This window comes from Mustela nigripes, chromosome 5 (assembly GCF_022355385.1).
Source record: "Mustela nigripes isolate SB6536 chromosome 5, MUSNIG.SB6536, whole genome shotgun sequence".
In the NCBI taxonomy this organism is placed as follows: domain Eukaryota; kingdom Metazoa; phylum Chordata; class Mammalia; order Carnivora; family Mustelidae; genus Mustela; species Mustela nigripes.
In genome coordinates, this window is record NC_081561.1 from 68,194,650 (window position 1) to 68,218,191 (window position 23,542).

Below are 23,542 nucleotides of genomic sequence, written 5' to 3' on the forward strand. Positions count from 1 at the left end.
CTTATGTCGTCATGAGGGACTGAAGCCAGGAAAGTCATCAGAAAGAGGCAGGTATTCATTGTCTCTCTCTTTTTCTTTTGCTCCCTCTCTCTCTGTCATTCTTGAGCTTCATGGTTTCTTATAACTCTGCCTGCTCGCTTCATTCTTTATTGTCTAAAGTCTGACATCCAATGCTTAAGCAGGGCTGTGATAAGAAATGGCTCCAACAAAATTCCCTCAGGTCATTAACTTAAGAGCTTGGAGTTGCTGTGTCTCATTTAGAAACTTCTGGAAAAGAGAACTATATGATTTTCCCATCTGAGGTTAAGTGTCTATCACAGTTTCAGTTACCAATAGCCAGTAATTTGTCCCACTGGTCACTTTGCAAGGATTGAAGAACAGATATGAACAGGTTTTGTAAGAGTATGTGGAGTTGAGGAGGAAATGATTTAAATTTCTTGCCAATGTGTGTGTGTGTGTGTGTGTGTGTGTGTGTGTGTGCGTGCACACATGCATACAGGGTAGGCAAGTAAAACTGTCAAAGTTAATCTGTATATTTCATTTCATTTCACATTCTTAAAAATATAGCTGTGCTCAAGTGAATTTAAGATTTGATTTGGGAATTAAGAACCCAAGAATAGGGAAATTACATTTTAAACTATACTTTAAATTATTGGTACATATTTTCTTACTATGGTTGGATTCCTTACTCAAAAATATAGTTAAATACGTATTGCCAGGTGAATTCTACAGTGTGGGGATGAACTGAGGCGGTCTATGTACAGAAACAATTAGTCCTCTTTTTCTCATCCTTTTTCCCCAAAATGTCTTTTAAAACTAGTCTTTCAGCCCAGGTGGAATCTGCTGTTATGCTTGATGACCACTTATGATAAAAATAAACACTGCTTTGTTGAAACACTTACTAACACCAGCTGAATTATTTAGACAATTGGACCATGTTGGAACGATTACTAAAAAAAAAGGCTTTGTCCTTTTGGCAAAACACAAAATTACATAAGCAATAAAATGTCATAGGAAAAAGTTCTATTTTATATTTATGAATATTAGTATTTCTTTAATTATTAAGTATTATAATTGCACAATTTGCTCAGATAACAGTGTAGCTTAAGTTTAAAAAACTGCTTTAATTTGGTAAGAGCCCTAAATAGGGAAATAAGTAGCTTTCTCTATGTCAGTATGTTTTTTATTAAAAGAATTTGTTTATTTATTTATTTGAGAGAGAGAGAGGGAATATGAGCAGGGGGTGGGGAGGACAGAGGGAGAGAGAGAAGCAGACTCCCCACTGAGCAGGGAGCCCAACCCAGCATCCAGAGATCAAGACTAAGCCCAAGGCAGACACATAACCAACTGAGCCACCCAGGAACCCCTCTGTCAGTGTACTTTATTGGCACATATGACTTACCAATTGTCCCCAGAATCTAGTCTCCCCTTCTTCCTTACTGATGGAACCCCCAGTTTTTATCTAGGCACAAGCAATAGGAATAAAGACTACATTTTCTGGTTCTCATACCTTATAGCTTAATGTGTATATAACTAGCTTCCAAGAAGTTTCCTTAAAAGGAGCATTTGTCTCCTTTTTCAACACTTGTTGGTTTCTCACTGGCTGGGATGTGTGTATTTGGATGTCATGGTTCAGCAGCAATATTGGATGCTAAAATAGAAGCCACAAATTGAGGATCAAAACAGCAGAATATAAGGAACTTGGGTCCCTACACGTCTAAGCTTTTATGTCTCCCCAGACTACTTTGTTACTATATTGGTTCTCTATTGCCACAATAATGCTAAATAAGAAATGTTCACAAAACCTCAGCGTTCTACAAAAACACTTATTTCTCACATATCTGTGGAGTTCAGCTCATCTGGGATCTCTCCTGCTTCTAGAGGTCAACTGAGAGTTGACTGGTCTAGGCTGGGTTCAAACAGGGCGGTTGGTATGAATCCGCACTGCTCCATGTGTCTTTCATCCTCCAGCACAGCGGTCGGGCACATCCTTCTCAAGGAATGATAGAGGCACAAAAGAACAAGTGGAAACATGAAGACCCCTTAGGGCTTAGGCTTGAAACTGGAACACCAGCACTTCTGCCCCATTCTGTTGGCCAAAACAAGTCAATAAGACAAGCTCAGATTCAGGAAATGGATTCCATCTCCTTAATGAGAGAAATTACAGGTTACATAACAAAGGGGATGATATATGAAGGGAGAAGAATAGGGCTGTTTTTGCACACTTTCGCATTTCTGACTTATTTCATGTAACAGACAAACTGTTGTCTTGTTGAAGCTACTGTAATTCAACTTAATTTCGTTCTGCTTTTGTTACATATAGTTGACCCTAATCCTAATTGATTTACTGAGCTCTCATTGGAGTGTAATTTCATGAGGACAAGGATTTTTGCCTTTTTAAATTCACAGTTGTATGCACAGAATGGCACAATGCTTGTTCCATAGTTGGCATTCAATGTTTATTGATAGAATAAATAAATGATATGGCAATTAGATTTAATATTTTAAAACAGAACCCATCTGTAGAAAGAACACAAACATGAAGAGAAGCAACCCCCCAAATAGACAAACAGGATTATGAATATCTTTAGAAATGAATTAGACTGTTATAAAATAAATATTTTTTTTAAATGCTGATGTGTCTTAAAATAATTTGGAGACTATGGCAGATACTATAATTTGGCTCAGTTCCCATTCCAATCCGCCCCCCCCCCCCCTTGGGGAAGTTTATTTTTTATTTTTTTTTAATTTAATTTTATTTTTTCAGTGTTCCAAGATTCATTGTTTATGCACCACACCCAGTGCTCCATGCAATACGTGCCCTCCATAATAGCCACCACTGGGCTCACCCAACCCCCCAGAGAGTCCACAGTCTTTCATGGTTCGTTGTCTCCTCTGATTCCCCCAATTTGCTTTTCCTTTCCTTCTCTTAATGTCTTCCATGTTATTCCTTATGCTCCAAAAGTAAGTGAAACCATATGATAATTAACTTTTTCTGCTTGACTTATTTTACTCAGCATAATCTCCTCCAGTCCTGTCCATGTTGATAAAAAAAAAAAAAAAAAAGTTGAGTATTCATCCTTTCTGATGGAGGCTAACAGAGACATGAAAAAATATTCATCATCATTAGCCATCAGGGAGATTCAAATCAAAACCACACTGAGATACCACCTTACACCAGTTAGAATCGCCAAAATCAACAAGACAGTAAACAACAAGTGTTGGAGGGGATGTGGAGAAAGGGGAACCCTCTTACACTGTTGGTAGGAATGCAAGTTGGTGCAGCCACTTTGGAAAACAGTGTGGAGATTCCTTAAGAAATTTAAAATAGAGCTACTTTATGACCCTGCAATTGCACTACTGGGTATTTATCCCAAAGATACAGATGTAGTGAAAAGATGGGCCATATATACCCCAATGTCCATTCCAATCCCTTTTATTTTGATTTCTTGAACCATAAAGACTATAAAGCTAAAATCTTAATTTTCACATTCCCTAGCAGATATGGTACTGCATGAAATCCAGTTCTCCCCAAACTGACCCACTTAGGGTTGGTTCAGAAGTAGCAATGTGCAACATCGGTGAAGGGGTGTGTAGGTGTATCTCCCAGTGTGACTGATGGTAGAAGTGCCTAGTTCTTTTTTTTTTTTAGTCTTATTTATTTGACAGATAGACATCACAAGTAGGCAGAGAGGCACAAATAGGCATAGAGGAAGGGGGATGCAGGTTCCCTGCTGAGCAGAGAGCCTGATGTGGTGCTCGATCCCAGGACCCTGAGATCATGACCTGAGCCGAAGGCAGAGGCTTAACCCACTGAGCCACCCAGGTGCCCCGAGGTGTCTAGTTCTTCCATGTTTCTGGCTTGGGTCACAGGTATAGAGTGGTGAGGACCGTACAGGTGTATTTTTCTCAGCGGTCTTTAGCTTTTCCCCCATCTGCTCTCTTCTGGCTGTGTGGTGTTCAAACCTAGGACTTGGACGTTCCAAGACAGTCTTTAAAGTATGTGCCATATCTAGTAAATGTGCTATTGAAGCGAGCACAGCTATGCGTCATATCTAAAAGAACTTTTTATTATCAACCAGCCAGAGGAGATTGTCATCTGCAATTATTTTCAGAAACAACCAAAGATTTGATTGTTTATATTAGCACCACATATGCTGGGGTGCCATTTTTTGGATCTTCAGTTAAAATGTTGTGGAAACTTATTTTTGGTTAAGGATAGAGGTGGGGAAACATCATAATTGGGCACATACTAAAGATATGTCTTTGATTCTTTGTTTACTTAAGAAATACTTCTTTGGCTAGCAAAGAAGATGACATGGCAAAATGGAATAATAATCTAGGCATCAGGCATCAGGAAGTGGAAATTATTAATATTTTAAATGCATTTTATAATAATTGTTTTCTACAACCATGAAGTATGAAGATCAAACTTTATTTTAATTATTGTTCCTTTTTTCTACATGCCCTTTCTTATATCCTTGAACAGATTTTTTTTAATCCCACACGAAACACTGATAAACATAAAAATATTAGAAATAATGCACTTACTTTCAATGACCTTTTTGGTATGGGAAGTGCTTCTAAACAAAGTAAACTGATCTCTAAAACATTTTTTGTTTATTTTGAAGAAATGGATATAAACCCACAGGTAACCCATAATTGCCAGAAAAAGAAATACAGATTTTTACATTTAAACTTACAGCTGGCCCTCTTAACCTCAGCATTAATGATTTTGCGCTGGATAATCCTTTCTCACGGGGCTGGGGGAGGGGGGTGTTCCTGGGTCTTGAAAGATGTTCAGCAGCACCTTTGTGCTCTACACAGTAGATGCCAATAGCATAGACCTTCCCCAAGCTGTGACCATCAAAAATGTCTCCAGACACTGCCAAATGTTGTCTGTGGGGCAAAATCATTCCCCTCCTCCCACACAACCTGTTGAGAAGCACTGACTTACACAGATACATAAAACATGGAAGCAATTTCTAATAGAGCCTTTAACAGTATTTTTCATGATCTGAAGAACAACATCTTAATGGATGAAATATGCACCGCAGATAACATGTTAGTATCGTATTAAGGACTTGTAATGGAACCGATGGATCTTTCCACTTTTTCACTTTATTGTACTAGAGATACAAAGTGGTGTTCTGCAGATCAGATCTAAATGAGCAAACTGTCAACTGGGTGAAGACAAAAAAGCCAGGCATGTATACAATGGAAAAAGAAAACACAAAGCTAGAGGCACCTAGTAATTACCTGGGATTAATTTTTGAGTCCGTGGTGTTTTTATTTTAATTTCTGGGAATCATCTTGGTGGTTGGAATCTAGTCCTGGGGGTGGAATGAAAAATTATATTCTTCTTTTCTTAGCAGCTGAAAGGAAAAATGACTGTTTACTTGAGTTCTCTTCTCAAGCATGTGGAGTAGCCCTTGGGCTGCTTTGTCACCGTTGTTTGCTTATGTGCTTGAGGATCCTGCTCTGGGAGGGCTTCGGGGCTGCCAGAGCAGTTCTGAGACCTCAGAAATAATCATTAATTTTTAAACATCCTGTCAAAATAAAAATGTTTTTCTGACTCAACAAACCTTTGCTTCAAACACAACATCAGGGATTTTCTATGAGAATGAAAGTTTCAATATTTAGGACTCACAGGGAAAGTTTTGTTTTGTTTTGTTTTTTTTTTGAAGTATGGTACCAGCATGACAAACAGGTGAAAGATGTGGTTACAAACATAGATGTTTGGCTTGTTTGGGTAAATGAAGCAAACTACCTTATTTTTAAAAATATACATTATTTAATTGAAATTTAGGAGATCCAAATTTTCATCCTGTTTCTGACACAAACTAGATCTGTGATTTTGAGAAAGGGGAGAGGAGAGGAGTCTCTTTAAAGATGATTCTGTGGGCCAGGGCCCTGCATATGTTCTCCCAGATACCCGACTTATGCACTTACCTCTACTATGTCTGAATCTCTCACCTCCAAATTACATTGTTGCATCTGGCCAGGGTTTCTTTTTCCTAATTTAATTTAATTTTTAATTTTTATTATTATTAAAATTTTTAATATTATATTATTTTCATTTGAGGATAGTGGACATGGAATGCTACATTACTTTCAGGTGTACAACATAGTGACTCAACAAGTTTATATATTATGTTGTGTTCACCCCAAATGTAGCTCCCATCTGTCACCATATAACACTATTACAATATCACTGCCTAGATCCCTTATGCTGTGCCTATTATTCCTGATTTAGTCATCCCATAATTAGAAGCCTGTATCTCCCTTCAACCTTTTTGCCCTCCAATTTTGGCAACCATCAGTTTGTTCTTTGTATTTGTAGGTCTGATTCTGCTTTTTGTTTGCTTATTTTAGATTCCAAATATGAATGAAATCTTACGGTATTTGTCTTTCTCAGTCAGACTTATTTCACTTAGCAAAATACCCTCTAGGTCCATTCATGTTGTCACATACATTGGCCAGGGTTTCTAAGTTGAGAATCCATGCATGGGATTCAGGGCACTCTGTCAATTCCCTAATGTTGCCCAGAGTTTGGGGTATGCATGTTTGTGCACTGTTCTGTGGGAGATGGTTCAGAGGGTCCATCAGTTTCTCATGAAACTTGGATCCTGAAAAATAATCAATTCACTTAAAATAAATGAGGGTGTGCATGCCCTTGTGAGTAGGCAAATCCAGGAAGTATGCTGGCACAGAAAGTTCTAAGTACATTGATTTGCTTTCCTTAACTTCTTTGTATATTATGTACCTAAAAGGATCTCCCTGAGAAAGTGTGAGCGTAAAAGCCCATGTGATGGGACCTAATCCTTCTCTCCTACCTCCTCATTTATAACCTGCATTCTTCATTTCATTAAAGAGTTTTCCTTCCATTTGACTCATAGTCTTACTATGGTGCGTTGCCACCTCATGGTGCCAAACAGGATATTTGAGAGTATGAGTATTGGGGTTAAAAAAGTAAATGACTTCAACGGCTAGATAGAAACTCCTTTGTTTCTTTCATTCACATTCAATCCAGTTGAAAGAGGACTAATAAATTATGAGCTGATAAATCATTACATTTGTTGATGATTTGTTCCAGGAATTTTCTCTACTGCATATTTCTTTCTTGATTTCATTTATTTCTGCTCTTATTTCTATTATTTCTCTCCTATGTCTTTGGGGTTTACCATGCCATTGTTTTTTTCCTAGTTTCGTGGGTAAGTATTTTAACCACTGATTTTCTCAGCCTTAACCTTTTTATCTAATACATATACTAAAACTATATGTTTCCTTCTAAGCTTCAGTTGATATCCACAAATTTTGGTAGGTTCTCTTTCATCACCATTCAATTTGTAAGTATTTTATTATTTCCAATATGATGTTTTGAGCATGAATTATTCAGAAGTGTATTGTTTAATTCCCAAATCTTGATTTGAGAGATTATTTTCGTTATTTACTTCTAGCTGAATTACACTATGTCTATAAAACATATTATGAATGATTGCAAGTATTCGACACATTTTCTGACAATCTTAATAAATGTTCCATGAGCACTTGTAAAAGACATGGAATTTTTGGTTTGACCTGACCACTCTCTCTGCCTTCCCCACTACCCTCCTTGCTTTCCCGTACAGGACTCAGCACAGGAATCTTTTGCATGACCAACATAGTCTTGTACCTGCTTCTTAGAGGACCTGGACTAAGAACCAATTTGCCCACTCCCCTCCACTGACTTTTGTGCTATTGTTTCAATGTATTTACTTGCACATATATTTTAAATCTCAGAAGACATTCTTATCTTTTATAAGTCAATATTCATTTGGATTTATTCACGTAGTCTTTTTTTTTTTTATTAGTCTTTATTTCTTCCTGTGTCTTCACAGTCTGCTTTCAAAGAACTGAGATCACATTTTTATCCTGCTTACAGAATTCCTTTGGTATTTTTCTTTAGTGCTGGTCTCCTGCTGATTAATTTTCCCCCTTTTTTGTGCATCTAAACACATTTTTATTTTGCCTCTATTTCTTTTTTTTAAATTATTTTATTTCTTTTCAGCATAACAGTATTCATTGTTTTTGCACCACACCCAGGGCTCCATGCAATCCGTGCCCTCTCTAATACCCACCACCTGGTTCCCCCAACATCCCCCACCCCCCACCACTTCAAACCCCTCAGGTTGTTTTTCAGAGTCCGTAGTCTCTCATGGTTCACCTCCCCTTCCAATTTCCCCCAACTCCCTTCTCCTCTCTAACTCCCCATGTCCTCCATGCTATTTGTTATGCTCCACAAATAAGTGAAACCATATGATAATTGACTCTCTCTGCTTGACTTATTTCACTCAGCATAATCTCTTCCAGTCCCGTCCATGTTGCTACAAAAGCTGGGTATTCATCCTTCCTGATGGAGGCATAATACACCATAGTGTATATGGACCACATCTTCCTTATCCTTTGGTCCGTTGAAGGGCATCTTGGTTCTTTCCACAGTTTGGCGACCATGGCCATTGCTGCTATGGACATTGTGGTACAGATGGCCCTTCTTTTCACTACATCTGGATCTTTGGGGTAAATACCCAGTAGTGCAATTGCAGGGTCATAGGGAAGCTCTATTTTTAATTTCTTGAGGAATCTCCACACTGTTTTCCAAAGTGGCTGCACCAACTTGCATTCCCACCAGCAGTGTAAGAGGGTTCCCCTTTCTCCACATCATCTCCAACACACGTTGTTTCCTGTCTTGCTAATTTTGGCCATTATAACTAGTATAAGGTGGTATCTCAATGTGGTTTTAATTTTAATCTCCCTGATTTGCCTCTATTTCTTAAAGATATCTTTGCTGGATATAAAATTTTAGGTCTTCTTTCTCCACCAAACTGTGGCAACTAATTTGTGAGCTTGCAAGTAGGATACACTCTCATATCCTTCACAGTTCTTAACATTTATTACCTGAAACTGTATTTTTATTTATTAGCTTGTATGTTATCTGTCTTCTTCTCTAGAATTTAAGTTCTTTGAGGGCAGGGACTTGGTCTCCTTTTACCCTATATCTTCAGCACATAAAACAGTTCTTGGCACATAGCAGACAATAAATATTTGCTGACTGAATAAATGAATAAATAAAAATATTTTCTAGCACAACCTTTTGAAAATCAATAGAGCCATCCTCATTGCATCCCAATACCAAACAGAATCTATTTTTCAAAGTTTCTGCTGCCTCGATCATTTTTCTTCCTTTCTAGACTCTTACTTCAAATCTTTTCTCAAGATATTCATGTTATTTTTCATTTCTTCCAAATCATATTACATTTGATCCTACTGTAGGATGTTAGTAATGTGAGTAAAACAGGAGATTTCAGAGGATATAGACTTTAGAGTAAAATTGCTTCTTGGTCTAGCACTGGCTTCACCCTTTTCCAGCAGTGTATTTTTGAGCAACTAAACTTGTTTGACCTTTGTTTCTTCATCTTTAAAATAGGGATAACAGTGATGCCTAATTCATGTTGTTGACTATAATCAGAGATAACATATGCAAAATACTTGGCAGAGTCCTTGACCTGCAAAACATATTCAGTGAGCTGAGTTGTCTATGGAATATGGATATGGTTCTTCCTCCTGCCTGCGATGCTGACAGTGCCTTAGAGTTAGAACTCCTGCCAACTTTCTGTATATGCTCTTTGTTCCCCACTGAAGGAAATTACCCAGCCAGGAAACAATAGGCTTCAGGACTGTAGAGCTCTGGGATGTGCCACGAAATTTTTACCCAGCTCTTTATCTGCTGTGGATGATCTGAAAACCTGTCTCCAGAGTAAAAGAGGAGCAGAAGAAGTGGGCCAATCTTTCAAATATTCCAGGAAGTCAATGCATTTTGGGTTTTGATTTTTTTAAGATTTTATTTATTTATTTGTCAGAGAGAGAGAGCACAAAAGCGGGGGAACAACAGGCAGAGGAAGAAGCAGGCTCCTCACTGAGCAGGAAGCCCGATGCAGGACTCAATCCCAGGACCCTGGGATCATGACCTGAACTGAAGGCAGATGCTTAGCTGACTGAGCCACCCAGGCATCCCTGCATTTTGGTTTTGATCTGCATTTCTATGTTTATGGTAGTTGAAATTTTAATGTTTCCTTCCTCAGAATTTCCCCCTGAATGATAGTCTCAGTGCTTTGCTTTATTAAAATTAGAGAATAACAATGTAGTTCAGCCTCCTTTTTACAAGACAGGCAATGTGAAACATTGTGGTGAAATGACAAAAAAAAAAAAAAAGCTACAACAAAGATGCAGATTCTGGCTGCATAGATATTCGAGAATCTACAGCCCAAGTTGAGTCTAAAGACACGAGCCAAGTCTGGGAGATCATTGTGGAAGATAGCAAATAATCATTACACTGCTAGATAAGAGTGTCACCGCGTCGTTCTGGTATTACATTTTATTTTTCATAACTGCTAAGACTATCTGAGAATAGTTTCTTACCAAGCCAAAGTTTTAAAGATGGAGAATGCTTCTTCTGTGAGGCAGCACGGAGACTCAGCAAAGACTTGGGGCCATCTCTCCCAAGCAGTGGTCATGTGCAACTGCAGCTCCCACCAGCCACAGGGTCCTCAGGAAACCCATGCCAACACCCGTGTAAATGGTTGCGAACAGAGAGTCCGAAGAGTTGGCGGATATGGCTAGGTTTCTAGAAATAGATGAATTTCAAACAACAGAAACAGAAAAGTTGACATTCTCAGACAGTGTTATATTTGCAAGTAGCTCTAGCAAATGACATTGAACGCTGGTGACAAAGCAGTCACTACCAGAAAATAAGTAAGTAATAGAAATAGTCCCTTAGGCCTGTGAATGAAGATGGCATTTTGCTGCATCAGGCAGAAAACTTGTCTTCAGTGAGGTTAAACCGAAGCAGTGTGAGACACGATGAATATACACAGCAGCTTCACAGACACAGGGTTTGTGACGAATGCCAGATGCAGAGACACGGGGCCCTCTTTCCTCTAAGAGCGGTATTATCCTCCTCATTCCTTTCAGGACCTCCTGCGTGTGCCTGCTAGGTGGACCACGCACCATGCGTTCTGGCTGGTCTGGGCAGCACTGGCTTATACTTATCGTTCTTGTGACCCTGCCTGCTAGGATTCCCTTTTGCTCCCACAGATGTCCTGGTTTGGACAATAAATGATATGATCACGCTATGCATGGTCACATTTTTAGGCATTTGGAGGCTAACCAAGAAAACCTGTGGCACTTAATGGTATTTCTTTTTCTCCTTTGTGGGCACTATGTGCCCCTGTTGGAAGAGATCGGGGACCAGGGGGCAAGGGCATGCAGCCTCTTGGCTCCTACAAGCCTTAATAGGTGGGTGAGTTGGTTGAATTAAATACTGAACTACCCCAGAGCCTCTTGGGTTTACATAAATACTACATCTGTGCTGAAGATTCCGAGAAATTTAAAGAATACTGTAGCCCAGACACAGAGAAGCTGTGTTCAGTTTTACCCGTTGGAAAGCCACTAAACACAGGGTTTTGCTAGAAGGCTGGCTCTTCCAGCATCAGCAGACCAGCCCTTCTCTTTATGCCAAGAAGTGAGTAGAGTGAGTTAAACTTTTCTATTATCTGGATGAAAAAAGTCCCAAACACCTGCTTTCCAAAGATAAGGAACTTGTAAATCTACTACTTAACCTGTTTATGGACTAAACATCCCTTTGCCACTTATCAGGGGAAGTAATCAATCACGTGGGTCCTGAACTGAGTTAATTGTTTGGGGATTTTTTTTTAAGGATTTGATGATTTTGTTTTTTCTAAAGATTTTATTGATTTATTTTGGAGAGAGAGCATGAGCACGGGGATGGGCAGAGAGAGAGAGAGAATCTCAAGCTGACTGCACAGCACCTGCCCAATGCCGGGGTTGGTTCCCACAACCCTGAGATCACGACCTGAGCAGAACAGACTGCCATCCAGGCTTCCCTATTTGAGCATGTTACGTTGCCAAAGTATCACACCAGAAATAAAGTTGAGATTATCTCTTTAAATGAATAATCTATTCCTTGTAGGCATTCATGATAAAAGAAAGTAAGATTTAAAATCTAAGCAAAATCTTAAATTTTTGAAAAGCACTTGACTCCAAGGTGTTCAAAGAAAAATGTTGATTTGTTTCTCTTAAGTAATTCTCATATTTCTATGAAGAAAGGAACAGATAAGAATATTCTGATCTCTGTAAATAAAGGAACACAGACAGTACAATCTTTGTTTGGTTGAGAGAGAAAACGAAACATGTTGTTTCAAGTATGTATATATTCGTGGTGAAATAATGACATTTCATTGAGTTTTACCTTAAGGAAAATGGATAAAAATGATTAAAACTTTACCTTTTGTTATGATGATACATTGAGATCAGGGGCCCAGAGCCAATGCCATAAAGGAGGATTAAAGAATTTTCTGGTAAATTTATTTCAAACCTTACTCTTAATTCAATTATCTTGGGTTATTTGTCAACTGAAAATAATTCATTAGAGTCATTTATCATTAGAAATCAGTTATTGCTCATCTAGAAACACACACCAGTTCTAAGGAATGCATTAATTCATTCAATGAAGATTCATTTATCAACTGTTTTGTGCCAGTCCCTTTTCTGAGTGCTCAGGTCAACAAGACAGACAAGACGTTGCTGAGCTTTTGTGACCGATGAAAGTCAGTTGTAAATATCAAGAAACAGGGTGAATCCAGACAGGGTAAGTTACCATGCATGATGAACTAGAGACTGCCATAGCTTTTGGTGTTTAGACTAAAAATTTCAAGATGGTGAAATTTAAGCAAATGCAGGGCTAGGGGCAGAAAATGTGGTGTGAGAAATCATCATTAGCATACAATCAGGTATTCGCAATCATTTTTTCTTTTGCTCACTGCCTTCCTTTAGTGCTGAATGCCTCCTAGTTTTCCCGCAGTTAGACTGTTCACTACTCTCTGTCCATTTCTCACAGTGACCTCCTCTGCAGCCCAAGGGTGAATCTTCCACCTGGCAACAGAATCACCTGGCAATCCAAATGCACTCTTCTCACACTTTCTGATGCTCTCAACTTTGGCAGGCGAGTCCTCCAAGTCCGGTGATCTTCTCTTGGCTTGGCTGCTTTATGGGAATTACCCAGGTGCACCGAGGCGAAGGTGGTGCTAACATGTTGCTCTCCTGGGCCCTGGAACAGCTGACCTCACTGCTGGTGAGTCGTGCAGTTGCTGTTTGGTTTTTATTTATGTTGTTGTTGATGTTGTCGCTCCATCTTGTTTGCTTTTCTTTCTTCGGGAACAAAATCTAATCATTGTCCAGGTTGTTCTCTTGTACGCCCTGCTGAAATTTTCTGGAGGACACACCTAGATCCGATTTGTCAATTGTCTCTATTATTGTCACTGTCATATGAATATATGACATTTTGTTTGTCTATTCCCTTATTACTAGCCTTTTAGCTTATATCAACTTTGTCTCTAATATTGCAAAGGACATTTATGCAGGTCTTCTTTGGTACCAGTGAAAGAGAACTGGTACCGAAATAATTTTGGAATGTTTGAAGTACACATCTTCAAGGATTATTAAATCATTGAAATTGTTAAATACTCAAAGTGGTTATACAAACATATCTTCTCTTTGGTGGTTTATGAGCTTTCTCATATTCCCATGTCATCTCAATACTTGGATGATATTTTCGCCAATTTGATGGGAGTGTATGTGAAGATAGCATTTAATTGTTTTAACTTGCATCTCCCTGATTAAAATGAGGTCAAACATTTGAAATGTTTATCTCAGTAGGAATTCCCTTTCATATCTACCCATTTTCATTTTGGTTTGTCTTTTTTCTTCCGTTGATTTTTAAGAATCTTATATATACTTAATAAATTTTTATGTGTTTTATTGCATGACTATATTGCAAACATTTTCTCCCATTCTGAAGCTTGCCTTTAAGTTTTAAATTCTGATATAATTAAGTTTATTAGTCATTTTTCTTTATGATATATGACTTTAGTGCTCTTCAGATAAATCCCTCTCTGTTGTAAGGTCATGAAGACATTCTTCTCCAATTTTTTCTAAAATGTTTAAAGTTTTGGGGCCCCTGGGTGGTTCAGTCATTAATCATCTGCACTTGGCTCAGATCATGATTCTAGGGTCCTGGGATCAAGCCCCATATAGGGCTCCCTGCTCCTTGCTTCTCCCTCTCCTACTCCCCTTGCTTGTGTTCGCTCTCTCACTGTGTCTCTCTCTGTCAAATAAATAAAATCTTTTGCACTCCTGGGTATTTACCCCAAGGTAAAATGTCGTGAAAAGAAGGGCCATCTGTACCCCAATGTTCATAGCAGCAATGGCCACGTCGCCAAACTATGGAAAGAACCAAGATGCCCTTCAACGGACGAATGGATAAGGAAGATGTGGTCCATATACACTATGGAGTATTATGCCTCCATCAGAAAGGATGAATACCCAACTTTTGTAGCAACATGGATGGGACTGGAGGAGATTATGCTGAGTGAAATAAGTCAAGCAGAGAGAGTCAATTATCATATGGTTTCACTTACTTGTGGAGCATAACAAATATCATGGAGGACAAGGGGTGTTAAAGAGGAGAAGGGAGTTGGGGTAAATTGGAAGGGGAGGTGAATCATGAGAGACTATGGACTCTGTAAAACAATCTGAGGGTTTTGAAAGGGTGGGGGGTGGGAGGTTGGGGTACCAGGTGGTGGGTATTATAGAGGGCACAGATTCCATGGAGCACTGGGTGTGGTGAAAAAATAATGAATACTGTTTTTCTGAAAATATATACATAAATAATTTTTTAAAAAGAGAATAAATAAATAAAAACATAAAATAAAATAAAATGCCAAAAATTGTATTCTCATTTAGATCTTTAATTTATCTGAATTTCATTTTTCTAAATGGTATGAGAGGGAGATCGAAAATACCTTTTTTTTTTTTTTTTTTTCAGATGGATGGCTTTCATCCAAACACCTCTTATTTTGTATATAGGCCTATATTTTCCTTGTGAACTTGTATTGTGACCTCTGTCAGATAAGATCTTATGTATTCATCGTGTATTTCTGGGCTCTCTGTTCTGTTCCACGGGCCTATTTGAGTCTATCTGTGCCAATGCTATACAGTTTTAATGGGTATTACTTCGCATTAAATCTTGATAACTGACAAAGCAGTTCCCTGTTTTTGTACTTCAGAATTACTTTAGTAATTCTTGGCTATTCCACTAGAAAAGGTGTATAGAAGTCTGACAAAATTTTGGGGCTTTGACCGGGATTGCATTTAATATAGACTAAATCTGATACTACCGAGTTCTTTTATTTATTTATATTTTTTAGTACTGAGTTCTTTTAAATACTGATTTTTCCCTTCACAAACATGCTATATCTTTCCATTTGTTCAGATCTCTTATATCTGTCAGTAAAATTTACAGCTTTTTTGATAATAACCTTGTATATCTTTTCATTTCTTGATAATTTATCCTTTTTCCTATCTTATTATTCTATCTAGGACCTTTACTACGACATAGAATTTCAGTTGTGGCAGTGGGAATTCTTGTTCTGTTTTTGAATTTAAAAGAATGTGGGCGCCTAGGTGGCTCAGTTGGTTGAGTGTCCAGCTCTTGATTTCGGCTCAGGTCATGACCTTGGGGTGCTGGGATCGAGTTTCACATTGGGCTCTGCACTTAGCACAGTCTGCTTGGGATTCTCCCTCTCCCTTTCCCTCTGTCCCTCCCCCATCCTGCTCATGATCTCTCTGAAATAGATAAATAAAATCGCTTAAAAAAATAAAAGAATGCTTTTAAAAAATAATTAAAAAGTGCTTTTAAATGTTCACTATTAAGTATAAGATTTACTCTGTGATAGATATCCTTTACTGAATTAACAAAGAATTATTCTATTCTTAATTTTTATTTAAATCATTACTGCCTGTAGAATTTTATCAAGTACTTTGTTGCATCAATTAATATCACCAAATATTTTCTCCTTTATTTTTTATTTTTATTTTTTACTGTGGTAAATAATCTAATTTCTAGGTCAAAAAGTTATAGTTATGTCTTTTTTGTAAATAGCATATAACAGGATTGTTAAAAAATTCCTATATGACTACTTCCTTACCTTCTGGCACTTCAAGATGCTCCAGACTCGTCTTGTATTTCTCCTGCTTCGACCCTAGAGGTAGCCGATTCTTCAAGGACCCCTGTTTCTTTTTCTTGGAGAATGGTCTTGAGAAAGTAAGACTGGGCATAAGAATACTCATTGTTGATGGGGTATTCTAGCCTTCTCAGTGGACAGCAGCAGGAAGTATATAACTCTAAACAACTATGTCAATACCAAGTTTTAACTTCTAAATTTGTGGTTTTGACTTCGTGTAGGTGATGAGAAATTGAACCTCATATTCAGGTGTGACCTTTAATTTTGGTTTCTTGAGGGCAACTCTTTGTCTCTTCATCATTCAGGGATGCCAGCCTGCTTTCCAGCACGTATTCTTGGGCCAGTGAGCACAGGTTTTTCTCTCCTTTTTATGGACTGGACCCTTCTTTCTCGCTCCTATCTTTAAGCAGAGTGCTCAGTTCCAATGTCCCACAGAACACAGAATTTGCAGCCTTCGTCATAATTCAGGCATCAGATTCAAGCCCCTTACCTCGTGTCTCCTGACACTTCTCAGGGCTACCAAGCTTTTGTAATTGCTTCAGTTTTAAGTTTTCATAGTTTCTGGTACCTATAGTTATCTCTTTCTTATGTGGAACTCTAGTAAGGGTAAGAACCAATATTTGATGTTGTATCTGGTATTTCTGTGTGGATGTGGGTGTGTGTTTGTGTGTATGCGTCTTCACATTGGCTTCATCTGCTGTGTTGAATAGAAATTCTGTCTATTTACAGCTGAGGCAACAAACACTAGAAAATTTGACCCCAAATCACATAGAAACTTAGCACCAATATATCTGCACTCTCGTCTCTGGTCTTCCCACTTTACTTTTCTTGCACCTGTGGGAACTGTGATAGTTTCACAAAGTGACTTTTTCTTTCCCCAAACTAATTCATTTCTAAAAACTTCCAGAGTTCTATACTGTAATCAACTTTCCTTGAAATGTTGCTGTAGTACTGATGGAGGAGGGCAGAGAAACACAATAGACTGAGAATGAATCCTCTTTCATTTTAGGACAATCTGAAATATATTTAATTTGCAAGCCTATTTATAGAATGGAACAGTGCTTGGGAAACACAAATAACCTCAAAATTGCAGAATTCATCTAGAACTCAAATAGTAGCCATATCCAGACTCATTGATTTGTTGGAGTTTATGTAGATAATATATAGACCCTCATTTTAAACCTATTTTCTTTTTTTTTTTGTATTATTTAAACCTATTTTAAATTATTAGATTTAAAGTGTCTAAATTTAGAGTTCAAATTCTGGTCTTTCTCTTGGTAAAGAAGAGGCTGATGTGGGGCATATCAAATGGGAATAAATGCTTGCTTTATTGATAAAAGCTCTCCCCTGTTGTGTTTTATCAATTCTTTTTTTTTTTTAAGATTTTATTTATTTATTTGACAGACAGAGATCACAAGTAGGCAGAGAAGCAGGTGGGGGTGGGGAGCAGGCTCCACGCAGAGCAGAGAGCCGGATGAGGGGCTTGATCCCAGGACCCTGGGCTCATGGCCCGAGCCGAAGGCAAAGGCTTTAACCCACTGAGCAACCCAGGTGCCCCTTATCAATTCTTCCTTATTGTATAGTCTTTGTAACTGCTGGTTGCCTACTTATGACTGTCTCATTACATTAGAAAGTACTAAGAAAATGGTTACATAATCAAATACTTTCAAAATTAAGATTCTTTATTGATAGGATAAATTGTATAAAATAAACAAGTTAAATGTAAGTTTATAATTTTTGCTGAGAGACAAGTAAAGATAAAACAAACAGAGAATAACCTCCTTCTAACTTCTAACTATACTTCTCTATTGGTACCAGATAGATAACAGATATGAAATGATAGATACTTTATTACTCATATTATTTTTAAACAGAACAAATGACCCTATCAAATGCATTCTAAATAATTCACTGCTGGGTTGTGAGAATCACTTAACTAGATTTCTTTCCTTAATCTGACATTAACATAAGAGATCTATAATGCTGATTAAGATTCAGGGATCAGTTATGCCTGGGTAAATCACAAGAGTGGCTTTTTTAAACATAAATTCTCCTATTATTTGGTAACCACTATTATGTATAATGAAGCTTTGGTATCTACTTGTGGAGTTTTCAAAAATAAGTCTTGTGGTACCAGAGTGGTTCAGGTGGTTCAGCTTCCTACTCAGTGACTTCAGATCAGGTCATGATCTCATGGGTCATGAGACCAACCCTGGGCTCTGTGCTCAGCAGGGAGTCTGCGTGACATTCTCTCGTACCTCTCCCTTTGCCCCTCCCCCAACTCACAAGCGCACATGCGTGTATGTGTGCGCATGCTCTCTTGCTCTTTCTCAAATAAGTAAAAAGTCTTTTTTTAAAAAAGTAAATCTTAAAAGTGTACTTGTTTGTCTTATGGAAAATTATTAAACCCTCCAAAATATTTATTAAAATCTAGTCACTGGAGCTATACTTCAGTCGATTTGTCGGAAGAACCAAAATATAATATACAACCAGAGGATTTTTACTCATGATCATTTGTTAGGACTGAATATCAAAGTCTGATTCATGTTAGCTGGAGATCACAGAACCCACTGAATGTCAATATTTACACCAACTAAAAAATTTTTACTCATCCACATAGTCTGGCAAATGTTCGTGGAAGTTGCTCTTCAGCATGATGTTCTCCTTCTAGGAAAAAAAGTGTGTAATTGTGGAAAAGAGAGATTCCCAAATCCAAGATTATTAGCTGTCATTGACTACAAGCTCTTTTGTCTTTCTCATGAAAAGAGAATGAGATATAAATTAAAGAAAGCATTGATTGATATTAGTTGTTCCAAAGGTGCTTATGCAGTAATCACTGAGAAACAGTTCGGAGGCCCAAGAACTGTGTGCACGTTTGATGAATTCATGTCTCAGATGACCTCATGGGCATCAGGAAACCGCAGTAGTTCCGACTATCTCCTTGACTTTGGGACTCAGGCAGCTTAGGTCAGGGGCCTAAAATCCCAAAGAGAGACCCATCATCTCTGCTTTCATTCTGCTGGAATGCACCAGATCTTTAAGTTCACATCTCTCCTGGACAGATGACATCCTTGGGCTGTGCGATCATCCTCCATTCTAAACTGTGCACTCTTATATTTTGTTTTTCTGTCTCCTGCTTTCAGAGACTTTTACAGGGCTCCTGGGTGGCTCAGTTCTTTAAGCAACTGCCTTCAGCCCATGTCATGATGCTGGAGTCCCCTGACCAAGTTCTGCATCAGGCTCTCTGCTCAACAGGGAGTCTGCTTCTCCCTCTGACTCTCTCCCCCTCTCCCCTCTCATGTTCTCCCTCTCACTCTCTCTCAAGTAAATAAATAAATTTTTTTAAAAAGAAAATTTACAGCAGTTTATTAGAAAATAGCATCTCTTCCCACCACTGTGAACAGATCACTGTGAACAGATCACTGTGAACAGATCACTTCCTGTGTGTTTTCTTATGTGGGGAGATGGTGGGGGCGAGAGGTAGTGTTCCAGAACTGTCCCCACAGCCAAACTGGCAGCAGTGTCCTAGGGCACAGTGCCTGTGTGGTCTCCCCACAGCCCAGCTCCAGCACCTGGTAGAATGTCTTTCTGTAGGTACAAACTGTCATGCGCTTAAAAAGAAAGGAGTAAAGCATTTCCATTGTTCTTTTTTACACTTTGCCTTCTGGTTCTGTCATGAACATGTGTTTTCTCTAAGGAAAGAGGTCACCATCTGAACCTTTGATTTATCCTATAATTCCCAATTGTGCCTCATTGAACAAAAGAACCTTTTCAAGAGAACAGTAGGAACATTTTTCATTACTCTTTCTAAGAAAAGAAAACTAGTATAACATAATAGAGTTGCGGCTGTATAGCATTCAAGGTCTACCTGTCTCTTTTACTTATTTCTTTCCGGAAGTTCTAAAAGCAGAATTTTTTACTTACTTCTGGTAGGGAGAGAAGAATGTGGGGCGGGTAGGGTGTACATGCGTGTGTGTGTGTGTGTGTGTGTGTGTGTGTGTGTGGTGTTAACTAAGATGAAACAGTTAAATAATTGGAGAAAAGATAAACCACTTTTCATCTCCCCACTCCCCTTTCACTAAACATGTCCACACTAACCAGCTCTGCTAAACATCCCCAGCACATGTCTTTACTGACCTCATCAGACAGCACAGTCAATACCTGATGCTCGTTTATCTGGTCAACAAACAGGCATTTAGTATTTGGGGGGGAAAATCCATTTGAAAAGACTTGAGTTTCCCTCTTAAAAAATAACCAAGTTAGTTTTAAAAATAGAGGCACATTAGTAATTACAATTGCAAGTGGGATCCCTCCTGCATGCTCTTAGGACTGGTGGCTTCCTGCACATATAACTTGATGTTCTCACTGATGGGCTGCCCCCACAGATGCTTAGGCCATCTGTCTTTGGTTTATTTATGTTTCCTAGGTGCTCTTGACAAGTAAACAATGGTGACATGGGAAGAGGCTTGACAGTTTGACAAGATGATCATCATGCTCTTTGATGCCAGTGAGACCCCAGAGGGAAGAAAGTATATTTTACAGAAGTCTTTTGTGAAGTAAGTAGTAGCCAGGAGTGAGATATTTGAAATAGATGGATGCCCAGTTATCGGTATTTAGTGGGCATTAGTGAGGATGCCAAACATCCTGCAGAGCGTGCAATAGGCTTATAAAAGGAAGAAATGTCCCATCTAAATGTCAGAAGTGCCTCTGGAGAAACACTCTGGGTCTAGAGTGTATTGAAAGGGGAAGACTATTGTCTGAAGTTCTTCCTAAATTCTCCATCCGTGTCATACACAGTTGCTCCCCATTCTACCATGGGCCACGAGTCTTCCTCCTTCTAGTCACTTTCTGGCATTCCTGGATGCAGTCCCTTTCAGATCATATGGCTTCCTGTCCAGGGGAACCAACATGGCAACCAACTCCACTGTGTCTGTACTCTTCATAACTCCTCTGTGTTTTGCTGAGATTTTGGCACACACACATACAGTGATGGTATATTACAGCCTCTGGCACTAGTAGGGATTCAATCAAGACTCCTTCAATGAGTGAAAGAATAAAAAAGCCCCTCTGTCTTCCTTCTTTATTTCTTTTCTTCCTCCTCCCTTCTCTTTTTGTTAGGTTAGTTAGATTTGGTTTCTGTTGCTTGACATTAATAATCCTGGTAGATATAGAATTGAACTACTTTTTTTTTTTTTGCCAAGAAAGTCATCTTCTGAGAGACAAAATTCAATCCAGACCACGTATTTGCCAATAGATAGTTTGTCAGTTACCCTCTGCTCAGCTCTGCCCTTGCGCATTAGATAAAAGGCCTTCTCAGAAATACAGTCGGATAATACCTGATGCATGACCCCATTTCCAATGTTTAGCAGTTCCTTCTAGTGCAGCTCTGTTGAACCGAAATGAGGTATCCTAACCTTGGTTTCTAACACTCTGAGTAAATCACACACACAAGAACTTCCATTCCCACGAATGCCATCATCAGCATTTCCTGATACCCTCACCGAAAACTTTCTGAGGACCAAGCCTTCACATAGTTCACTCCTTCTCTCTTTGTGTCCAGTTGGTTTCTGGGTGTAGCCATCTCCGTGACAGCAGAAAGAGGTTCTGAGAGAGAGGGAGGTGGGGGAGGGACTCTGACTTCTTAAAAAGCATTGCTCCTGTGGCACGTTGCCCAGTTTTCGGATTGAAGTTTTTCTCACCCAGTGATTAAACAGTGAGGAGTAGCACAGCTGTCTTGTTCCTTATTTTCATGCGGGCATCACACAGCTGCTGTCTGTTCTTCATTTTAGCTGTTAGGGAAAATTCTTCTCAAATTCTGTAGATCAACCATGTCTCCTTTTTAGGTGGCAGCTTTGGAAATCTATACATCCTTTTTGGGTTGGTTACAAATATTTTAGTAGAAGTTTGGAGAGATCATGTTAGAACTTAAACTAAAGGCCTAATGTTTATTTATAAACAAGTTATATTTCAAGTATCTTTTACTTTGTCCTACTATGACACATACACTCAAGGATGATCAAACTAGGACTTGCATTCACACACTGCATGTTTCAATAATGTGATTCTCCACCTGGGAGGCATAATTTCAAGCTTTGAGCTTTCACCATTGCCAGTGTTGAAACCTTGGTCCCACAATCTCCATTAAGCATCCTTCTAGTCTTCAATAAGGTGTGAAAAGGCTCAGTGGTGAGTTGTCAAAATATACCTCCTGCCTTAAGGCCCTCTGTTTGCTGTTGGACCATTGTTTCTCATGATATTGGTAACCCCCCGCATGACTTTCAGAGTTTATCTGAAGCCTTATCAATGGCAGCCACAACTTTCATTTTCCTCCTTGACAAATGCTCTTGAAGTTCTTCTAATTCATCTAGAATTAAATTCTTTGAGTGTGGGAATCAGACCCTATAATTTGTAAGAAGCCTGGAGACCACTTACACACTCTGTGTCCTGCAGAGGGGACACTTGGTGGCTGCTGGTTGACTGATAACTGTTAAGGCAGTGATTGTTACATGTCAGGTGGCAGCCTCACACATGGGGATACTGATTCTCAGCTCCATGAGCCTTTAGAAAACCATTATGTGAATGGAGAAGGAGTTACTATTCATATTACATGTATTTATCAGCATTTTCTGTTTGTGGTAAACACTTCCTATGTATTATTGAAGTACAGTTCACACATCACATTACATTAATTTCAGGTTATAGCACAGTAATTTAATATCAAAATTCCCTGCAAATTGATTACCTCAATAAACGTAACAACCATCTGTCACACTGTACAACGTTATCGCAATATTGTTGACTGTATTGCCTATGCTTTACTTTTCATCTCCATGACTTATTTGTTTTATAACTGGAACTTTGTATCATTTAATCCCCTCCACCTATTTCGCCCATCTCTTCATCCTCTTTCCTTCTGCAAACCATGAGTTTATTCTCAGTACTTATGAGTCTATTTCTGTTTTTTGTTTGTTCATTTGTTTTGTTTTTTAGTTTCCACATATAAGTGAAATTGCATGGTAATTTTCCTTCCCTGTCTGACTTATTTCACTTAGCAGAAAACCCTCAAGTTCCATCCAGGTTGTCACAAATGGCAAGCTCTCATTCTTTTTGAAGGCTGAATAATATTCCATTGTGTGTGTACACCACATCTGTCCCATTCATCCATCAGTGGACACTTGAATTGTTTCCATATCTTGGCTATTTTAAATGCATAGATTAATAAACATAGGGGTGCCTATAGCTTTTCAAATTAGTGTTTTCATCATGTAATTTACTCTTTACTGCAGATATTCTTCCATTTGTACTGAAGAAAGAGCAGGCTCAAAAGAAGTGATTACATGGTCATAGAAACTAGAACACCAGCAACTACATAAAATTGCATGCTGGGAAGGAAAAATCAGAAG

The 23,542-nt window shown here is 38.6% G+C and overlaps 2 pseudogenes; both read right to left on the reverse strand.

Annotated features, from left to right (window-relative positions):
- The window catches only part of LOC132018648 (ferritin light chain-like), a 63,681-nt pseudogene extending 47,436 nt beyond the window's left edge, over nt 1-16,245 (reverse strand).
- A 2,498-nt stretch (nt 16,246-18,743) lies between these two features.
- LOC132018649 (protein LSM12-like) overlaps nt 18,744-23,542 on the reverse strand; it is a 29,099-nt pseudogene continuing 24,300 nt past the window's right edge.